The sequence below is a fragment of the Meleagris gallopavo genome, chromosome 5, assembly GCF_000146605.3.
Source record: "Meleagris gallopavo isolate NT-WF06-2002-E0010 breed Aviagen turkey brand Nicholas breeding stock chromosome 5, Turkey_5.1, whole genome shotgun sequence".
NCBI classification, from domain to species: Eukaryota; Metazoa; Chordata; class Aves; order Galliformes; family Phasianidae; genus Meleagris; species Meleagris gallopavo.
Window position 1 is genome coordinate 12,485,912 of NC_015015.2, and position 6,139 is coordinate 12,492,050.

Consider the following 6,139-nt stretch of genomic DNA (forward strand, 5'->3'; position numbering starts at 1 on the left):
TCAGATCAAATGATCGAGGCATTTCATTAATCACCACATCCGAGGGCTTGGGTTTCAGAATTTTATAAGCAGAGAAACACAGGGCTCGAATCTTTCTCCAGTGTACGTTCACAAGGCCCAGCCTGCTGATGTAGGGTAATTACATGGTCTAAAAATACAGCAGCATTTGTTTTAGTTAATGGAAAAGTTACACCAGCTCCAGAGTGCACAGGCAAAAGCATATTGGGTTTCCTGCTGACTATTGTAAATGCTTTGCATATTAGATCAGAAACTCTTGAAGCAGGAACAGCTATTCCTCTGGAATCGGAGGATAAATATCAGGAGCAGAATAATAGGCCCAGTAAATCCCCTTGGCCAGAAAGTTCCTCATGAGACTTCTTCGTGCTCTGTGACGCACGTTCAAAAGGAAGAATTCTAAATGACCCTATCATCACAGCAATAGATACATGGTCATTGAAAGTCAGCTGACGAGTCACTTTTTTCAGTTTCATAGCAGTAAACATTGTCGCATTCAGATACCTTGAATATGAATTACGCGGACAGGATGGGCTAAATGGAAAGTGTTTTCCAGATATAGTCACTTCAGTTTTTTAATTGAGTTGTTTTAATTATGATTGGATTTCTTTGCCCTCCTTCCCACAAACATTTGAAAGTCTGAGTTGATAACGGAACTTGACTATCTAGAGTATGTGTATTCACAAGAAAATATTTATTTTCAGAAGAAAATAGCCTTTACATTCTATGCAGTTTTTTACAACCAATGGATTATTACTCATTAAGCTGAAAGAATACATTTAGTCTTACTTTAGTCTTCTAGAGACAAATGTTGCACAAGAGCTGTCAATTCACATTTGAAATTACTAGTTAGGGGAAGTTAGGATGAAGAAGGAAACTGTTTTTTTTTTTTTTTAATGCATATACCTGTAGTTTCCTTAACTTTTTTAATCATATTTCAAGCTAGTTGACTTTTTTATCATTCACAGAGTGATAATAACATACTTTACATTTTAATATCACTGTGGGTTAATATTATAAGAATGTGACTTGTTTTATATAAATTCTGTGGCAAAGTGTTTAGTGTTGCTAGCTGTGTGCTTTAGAAACTAAGTTGCTGTAAATGAAAGCCTGTCTCAGAATTTTCAGCAAAAATTAAAATCTCAAGAAGTAGGTGGGCATATGCTCACTGCACACAAGTATCTATCAGTGTTTGTGCTACACACAGGATGTTTTGGTTCTTTTTAGTATTTGTACCTTAAGTGAAATATTCAGAAATTGTGCAAAACTGGAAATAAAAACATATACTTCTTTTTTTTTTTAACAAAATCCTCTTCCATCTTAAGTTAGATTTTATATGTAACATAGTTGACTGGCTAAATATCAACTTAGTTTTACCATTTCCATCAATAGAATTCTTTTTTTAACCCATCTTTTTTTAATTACAATGCATTGCTTTTAAGCTTAGTTCGAGCTCTAATACTTTGCTGGTCCCAAAGATCATGGCCTGGACTTGATACTGGATAATTATGAGCAACTCTTGTTGTACCTACAAATTGCAGCTATGACCATTAACACACCTTCTGTGTAGCTCTTAGAATTGAACTGATGTTCCCTGGAGTCATAACATCTTTCTTTCTTATACCACAAATACAAGTATTTGACCTCCTGGCTTTTGAGTGAGTTAATAGGAGGAGATTAGATAATTATGTTAACAGGATTATATTAATCTAACAGTATAATAAACTAAAGCTTAAGTATTTGAGGGGTAGGCAAATATTTCATTTTCAATTATGTTTTTGCTAGGCACCGAGTTCTTTTTTTTTTTCTATGATATTTCCTTACATTTCTCATTGCAGAAACTGGAAAGTCATGAGCAGTTTGTTGGTAGTTTGTATGTGTTAAGTGGCTAGATAGGATTTCATGTTTCTAAACTTGTAGCTGAGGAGATTGGCAATCTGAGTTACTAAGCAGAGTTTTGCTGCTGTTATAAATAGAGGTAACTCTGAATCAGATTTTCTTCCAAATTATTTGAAGTCTGAGAAAAACAACAAAAAGTGTCAGATGAGAATGAAAGTTTAAATACTATTTTTCATGTTTAAAAAAAACTTTTATTCTGAATACAGTCTTTATAGTTCAAATCTTAGCTTCTTTCCACCCTCCCTCCCCTTTTAAAGTAAAGTGGAATTTTTTGAGTATAGCAGAAATTGCAAATATATCAAAATTCTGACAGTGGCAAATGTTGTCCTTGTGGTAGATGTCAATATAAAAATAGCAGGATGGACTTGTAAACTAGTAGGAATTGTCAAAACACACAAATTGTGGCAGGGTTGTTGTAATCAACATCACTAGCAGACTCCGATGTTATGAAAAATAACATTCTTTATTAGATCCAAGAATCATAGAACGGCTTGGATTGGAAGGCACCTCCAAGATCATCAAGCTCCAGCCTCCTGCTGCATGCAGGGCTGCCAACCTCCATATCTAATACTATAGACGAGGCTGTCCAGGGCCCCATCCAACCTGGCCTTGAACACCTACAGGGACGGGGCATCCACAACCTCTCTGTTCAGCCTTTTCCATCACCTCACCGCGCTCTTGGTGAAGAACTTTCCCCTGATATTCAATCTAAGTCTTCCCTTCCTCAACTTAAAACCATTTCCCCTTGTACTGCTGTTATCATCTATCCTTTGAAAGAATCGATTCCCTTCCTGTTTGTAGGCTCCCTTTAGGTACTGGAAGTCTGCAATGAGATAACCTTGCAGACTTCTCAGGCTGAACAAGCCCTGCTCCTTTAGCCTGTCTTCACAGGGGAGGTGCTTCAGTCCTCTGATCGTTTTTGTGGCCCTCCTATGGACCCTCTCTAACAGCTCCATATAATAGTTGCTGTTTTTATTACCACAGACCTAAATTTGAAAGCCAGAAAGAATGAAGATCCTAAATGCTTCTCTGATGCTCTAGGAAGTGAGAAAATTATGTATAGGTTTGGGAACTATTTTTTAATATATTGTCTTTGGCAAAGTATATACTGTATTGATATGAAAGCTTTCTACAGGACCACAACACGTTTATATGTTTACCTCCTATTAGACAAAGTAAATGAGGACTTATTTAGTGGAATGATTGCCATCCAAGGTATACTTCACCATTTTATTAAGGATTTGCTATATCACCAAATAGAAGACGGTGCTGATAGACTTCACTGGGATGCACGTGGTTCTTTCCAAACGACGTGACAAATCATTTTGAGGAGCATATGCCTGATATAAGAATCATGACTCATTATCTGTAAACTGTGTATCATTTATCATTCTTTTGTTGGGAGTAAACTGTACATAGAATACAGTAAGCTCCTATTACTGTTTGCTGGTGGGGGAATTTAAATAGTATAAAAATGGGAAGCATGTGTTGGAGATGAGTGATTAGCTTCCTGGGTAGCATGCCATTACACTGGTGAAATCCACAGTTTTACTGGTAAAATTTCAGCAGTAATCATAATTACTGAGCTATGGTATTTTCTGTAATTGGATTAGCAGTACTCTAGGTCTGACTGGCATGAAAGTTAATGTCTAAAATCGAGAGAGAGAGAGAGAGAGAGAGAGAGAGAGAGAGAGAGAAAGGTGTATTTCTGTCAGTTTAGGGAGGGAGAGGGAGCTTTAAATGGCTTTAGAGCATGTTTTTGTCATTTTTTTTTCTTATACCCTAATGACTGTGTATATTAAGATCATAATTTACATGCAAAGGTAGTGAAAATAGGCAAAAATATCTATTATGTTTAGAAATACTTTATTATTCTCTTGACTTGGTTTTGAGTTCATTGTAGTTCAGAACAAGCTTCTGTGCCTGTTTAAATTTCCCTTCATTTTCTGCCAGATCTCCATTTAGTGTAAGCTTTTCAAGTAGGAACTATTTTTTTAATTTTATTTTTATTATTATTTTTATGACAACTAGCATAGTTCACCAACGTGGTCTTTGAGCTGCTTAGGGATTACAGAAGTGATGCTGTCAACAGTGGAAAATTAAAATATGATGAATGATTAAACTGAAATTTGCATGATGCTGTAAAGGCATTATCTCATAGTTGATATTAATGTATATATTTCACTATATTTGATGGATTTACTGAGATGTACTGAAAACTTTTGAGACGCTGGAAACCAATTCATGGAATATATTCCAATCTTGCTGTGGTGATCTGGGCTTTAATGCAATTTACACACTAACAAAAAAAAAAAAATACAACTTGGCATGTCATATTCAACTCCTTTGCATCTACAGACTAGTAAATTAAATGTCCATTTACAGCTCTCCTTTGAAAACAGTTCCTATGATAAGGGTCCTGATTTCATCTGTTGTCTCTCATGTTCTGCAGATGCAAAGGCAAAATTTGCAGAAAAGCATGATTTTTGTTAGTTCTTTGCAGAAAGTGGTATTCATAAGCAACAAACTATGTGCAGGTTCTCACTATTTCCTTCCAAGTCATGCAGCACCTGCAAAACTCCATGAACTTAATCTGCAGGAGTACTTGAGGCAAATGCGGCTATCACTTTGAGTCTAAGCTCATGTGAAAAATAGGAAAAAGTATGTCAGTTCCACACTTAACAGTGTTAATTCAAGATCACTCTTCTGCTAAACTTAGAAACTGTCATTCCTCATGAGGTTTATGTATGTTCTCTGAAAAGCTTGTGCATTTGTTGTTTGGAACTTTTTTTTTACTGTTAGTGGTGAGGTTTATGACACGAGTTAAAAGTTATGGATCTGTCTGTGTACTTATCTCTGGGTAATATGAATGAGATTTCCTAGGTTGTACTAGACTATTCTGTGATTGCTGGTCCATATTAGGGTGATGATAACCTGTTCCAGTAAGTCTTGGGTATATTGTTTTTCTTGTCATACATGATCTTCATGTGTCATTAAACCTTTTCACTTCGATCTGCCTTTTTATGCAATGCTCCATACATCTGTCAGCAAAATGTGCAGAAATAATTCCTTTCCTCCATTAAATATACGTAATTTAAGTTGGCTTCACTAGAAGGGCTCAGAATAATTCAGTGAAGTGTACTTAGTTTTATATAGGAGTGTAATTATATAGTGCATTTGTTACTGTCTTTAAAGTCATGTTTTTGAAAATGGTGACAGTTTAAATCCTTGGATAGAACACCACTGTTGAAAGGATAACACTAGATGGCAACATGCACACTCTGACTATAAGAAGGATGTAGGCAGCTGAGTTTGAGTTATAGTTTGAAGAGAATTATTTTTTACTAAGAAGAAAGATATTTATGATTAATAATGGCAGAGAACTAACTACCCATGAGTGCAGATGTCCAAAATTTGCAGGGAAAAGCAATTTCTTAGGATCTTCAAGGAAGGATGAATGTCTTCAGGAAAGTGTAAAAGAGCTAGCCACAAAACTTGAAAGCAAAAAGATTTAAGACAAAAGTGGAAATCCTTTGTAAGCAGTAATCATTTATTTCTGATCATAAACAAACATTGTTCAATTGCAGTTAGACTTCATAGACTCTTAACCGTATAGGTCTAAAATCGGTCTTAATACTCTGTTGTATATCATGGTAGTGGTCTTCTCTGTGTATAGACATAAGGGAGCTGTCACTGCCTTGCCTTGGCTGCTACAGGAGGGAGCTGTAGTGAGTTGTTGTAGTTCAGGTACCAATATACAGATGGATTGCTTAAGCCACACAGACTTAGAAGAGCCTCTTGGCTGTGCACCTAGCACTGACATGGGAGCCATTCTGCACACAAATGGGACAGGACTGTAGTGAAAAAGAAAACACAATGCATTTGAACGTGTAAGTGTATACATCCATGTGTGTTATCCATACGATTACTGAGAATTTGCTTCTCTGAGGTTTTATATTCAACCTATAACTGAGTCTGTTTATTTTTCTTCTTTACATTCATTCTGAATAAATTAATGAGCATTAGAACTGTAGTTGATCCTTACTTCCATTTATTTCCACTTTGAAGCTTAACTCTTTCTCCATCTGAACTTGCACTTTGAGTTTTAGTTATCTGGGCTTGAAGTATTTCAATAAACACTATCTGCCTGCTTTAGATATTCTGAAGGCAAGTTGGGTAGGTACATGTGATTTGGGGTTTGTTTTTGTTTTTTTTTTTTTTTTGA